Raw genomic sequence first — 4,207 nt, 5'->3', positions numbered from 1 at the left:
AACCGAATGCAAAAAACACTACTAGACCTATATTTGAAAGATAGTAACACTACTAGTCCGTTAAATAAAACACTACAAGACCTTTCTTTACAATAAACGCAGCTCATTTTGTTATGTTGATTTCTAATAGTAACATAAATTTTAATATTTTTTTTTTTCAATGTCAAAATACTTATTGGGCCAGTTTGGTAACGATTAAGGAATTTGTGTATTTTTTTTTTTTTTTGTGCGTGTGTGTGTGTGTGTGTGCGCGCGCGCGCGCGTGTGTGTGTGTGTGTGTGTGTGTGTGTGTGTGTGTGTGTATTCATTTATTTATTTATTTTTTCTCTGTGTATTTAACATTCTCTATTCAATTATGTGGAGAGTGACTGAGTGTTTGAAGAACAGCAGACAAAATAAATGTGTATTTAATAGTGTAGGCCCAGTATATTAGTATCTGACTTATTCCAAAAGGAGGAAGACATGTTTTAAGATGTTTGATTCAAGCTGATAAAAGAATTACAAGATGATTTTATTTTACTAGCCTTTAAAAATGAAAAGTCTTGTAGACTTTCTGCCTTCAACTGTAAAGATCTTTATTTACACTTACCTTTAAAAAGAAAAAAAGAGTACGTGTAAAACACATGTTCCCACTAGATGGCGTGCTAAGACCATGCAAAAGGCAAACCAATTATTTTTGTTTTCCCCCCATAGTGTACATTAAAACTTACAATTAACTGTAAAATTTACAGTACTTTGCTGCCAATTTTGATTGCCAGTAGAACTATAAATTACAAGCACACTGTTAATAAGTCCAATGTAAAAATACAGCATAAATGTAATTGTTTGCCATATGCTTGTCAAATTAAAGTCTTAGTGGCAACCAAAATAGCCATCAAATTACTGTAAATTTTACAGTATTTTAGTGTACATTTATGTGTAAATTAATCATTATTAATAATATGTAAAACAAGTAAACAAAAATAAATAAATATATACAGTTGAAGTCAGAATTAATGCCGCCCCTTTGATTTTCTTTATTTTTTATATTTCCAAATGAGGTTTAACAGAGCAAGGAAATTTTTCACAGTATGTCTGATAATATTTATTATTCTGGAGAAAGCCTTATTTGTTTTATTTCAGCTAGAATAAAAGTTTTAACATTTTTAATTAACATTTTAAGGTCAATATTATTAGCCCCTTTAAGCTATATTTTTGTACAATAACCTAATTACCCTAACTTGTCTAGTTAACCCATTTAAGCCTTTAAATGTGACTTTAAGCTGTATAGAAGTGTCTTGACGAATACCTCGTCTAATATTATTTACTGTCATCATAGCAAAGATAAAATAAATCAGTTATTAGAGATGAGTTATTAAAACTATTATGTTTAGAAATGTGCTGAAAAATAAATCTGCTACAATCTAAACAGAAATTGGGGGGAAAGATAAACAGGGGCGCTAATAAATCAGGGGGGCTAATATTTTTTACTTCACCTGTATATGAGTTTCTAACTTCCTCTTATGTGTTTATTTATTCAATTGTAATCGTGTATAATGTGTAATGTCTTAACCATTGTTGCCTGTGCATCGGTAGGTTTCACTGTTGTAGGTGACGTCTTACTTTCGGTTTCTGTTGTGAAGTGTATAAAGCGCTGTTGTTTCACGTATGCTCTCGCGCCGGGTTAGCTCAGTGGTTACTTCTCAGCCAAAAGACAACTCTCATGGCCGCCGGGTCTCCGGATGCCAGAGTTCGAACCACGGGCACTGTCCAGCGTTTTACATTTTTTTTGATGCTGTTAAAATCGTTTAGACAGAATTTTGCCTACACATACATTAAATAGTTATTATTATTATTATTATTATTATTATTATTATTATTGTTGTTATTATTTTGCTAGCGAGATGTGTTTTCATGTCTTTTTGTGATTTGTTTAATATTCAGCTGTGTCCTCGTGACAAAAGTAGGCTATTTCTTCATAAATGTCAGGTCGTAATTATTAGGATAGATTTTTAATAATCATAATTTAACCAGTGGTTATCTGTTTACTTGTACTCACCTGATTGTTTGTGTCAAACTCAGTTTTCTCCGCTGCGTTGGTTTAGCTCAGTGGTTACTTCTGTGACCTTCACAAAATCAACCTCTCATGGTTGCGTTGCGGCCAGAGATCGAACCACGGGCACTGTCCAACGTTTTACATTTTTGACTATATAAAATCGAGTTTAGACAGAGTTTTGCCTACATATATACATGAATGGTTATTTTTTTCCAGCAAAATGTTAAATATGTCGGCTTTGTCTTTTTTCATGATGCGTTTAATATTGAGCTCGGGACACAAGAACCTACTATTTCTTTATAAATATCAGTTCGTAATTGTAATAATTTGTTTTTAATCGTAGTTTAGGTCGTGTTTGTGCGTTCACCTGTACTCACCTGAGTGTTTGTGTCAAAATGGCTTTTTCGTAGTGTCGCTGTTGCGTTGGTTTAGCTCAGTGGTTACTTCTGTGATCCCTGAAAAATCAACCTTTCATGGTCACCTCGGTGCCAGAGATCGAACCACGGGCACTGTCCAACGTTTTACATTTTTGGTGCTGGTAAAAGCGGGATTTAGCCTAAACCCATACGATACAAAAATATATTTGGTAACACTTTATTTTGATGGTCTATTTGAGTATTAGTAGACTGTCTGCTTAATATCTCCTTTAACTGCTCCTTCAACTTCAGACTTTGCAAGCATGTCAGCTTACACCGACCCCACAACCCAAACAGTCTACTTATAATCTAATCAGAATTAGTTGGCATGTAGATGCAATGTGACCTAAATTCAACAAACGGACCATCAAAATAAAGTGTGACCAAATATTTCACATATATTTCAAAATATACAAAAATGGCCCAAATTATATATTTGCTATATATAATATATTTCAAAATATTTTAACATAAACCTATTTTTCTACAAATACATTTATGAACCTTTTCAAAAATATATATTTACTTAGTCCCTTTATTTATCAGGGGTCGCCACTGTGGAATGAACCACCAACTTATCCAGCAAAGGTTTTACGCAGCAGATGCCCTTGCAGCTACAACCCAGTACGGGGAAATAATTAATATTACATATAACATATACATTTCAGTATGTTTCAAGAAGATATATTTAAATGTAGCCTCACATTAAGAAAATATTAATTTTATTGTACTCATTTATTGTTTGTTTGCTACTGTTTTTTTTTTTGTACATAAGATGAATGTTAAGATGTATCTGCTGTTATTGCTATTGTTTTATTACATGTTAAATAATGGATACTTTGTTTGATCTCTTTACACATTAGTGTTTGAAATATATTTGTCACCTTAAACATATATTTTGAAATATATTTGGGTTAAAATGAAATATATTTTAGATTTCAAAAATATATTTTCTCAAACAACACAAATGTATTTGAAATATAATATTGCCAGGAAATATTCATTTATTAATTTACTTTTCGGCTTAGTCCCTTTATTAATCAGCGGTCGCCACAGCGGAATGAACCGCCAACTTATCCAAGACATATTTTACACAGCGAATGCCCTTCCAACACTGGGAAACAGCCACACACTCTTGCACACACACACACACACTATGGCCAATTAAGCTTATTCAATTACTGCTTGTCTTTAGAATCCACGCGAACACGGGGAGAACATGCAAACTCCACTCAGAAATTCCAGAATGACCCAGCACAATTCCAGAATGACCCAGCCGGGGCTCGAACCAGCGACCTTCTTGCGGTTATATAAAAAGCCTATAGCTAGATTTTAGATAGGTCCAGCGTTGTGTTCATATTAATGATTATGTTTATTTATGTAGCTCAGTGGATCTGTGATATGTCCTTCCACTGTATGTCCACACATGTAGCGGAATAAAGCAAAACTTTTCTTGAACTTGACTTGATAGGAGCAATTTAAAGCAACTCCTGTTTTTGTCCACGAGGGGTCACTACAACACTGTTATTAAGAGCACCTGCGTAATTTTAGAGAAAGTTTGCTAGTGCTGAAAGCAGCTTTTCACCGTGTTTAAATCCGTGTTTTACTGAGCTGTTTGGAAAGAATAATAGGAAGATGGACAATACATTTGATGCTGGTATGAAATTCATATGTCATGATCAAAAAGAAGGAGATCTAAGAGCTGTCTAATGGTGAAACACAATAAAAGAGTTGTTGTTATTAGCATTAGCATCCT

At 33.5% G+C, this 4,207-nt stretch overlaps 1 non-coding gene across 1 annotated transcript; it reads left to right on the top strand.

Moving 5' to 3' along the window:
• Nucleotides 1–2,431: 2,431 nt before the first annotated feature.
• Nucleotides 2,432–2,526, top strand: mir733 (microRNA 733). Its single transcript, NR_039355.1, is given in 1 exon segment — nt 2,432–2,526. It is a non-coding gene; the product is annotated as a microRNA 733 (primary transcript).
• Nucleotides 2,527–4,207: the final 1,681 nt, after the last annotated feature.

This window comes from Danio rerio, chromosome 14 (assembly GCF_049306965.1).
Source record: "Danio rerio strain Tuebingen ecotype United States chromosome 14, GRCz12tu, whole genome shotgun sequence".
NCBI lineage: Eukaryota > Metazoa > Chordata > Actinopteri > Cypriniformes > Danionidae > Danio > Danio rerio.
Note: the sequence above shows the minus strand (reverse complement) of the source record. Positions and strands in the feature narration are given on the sequence as shown.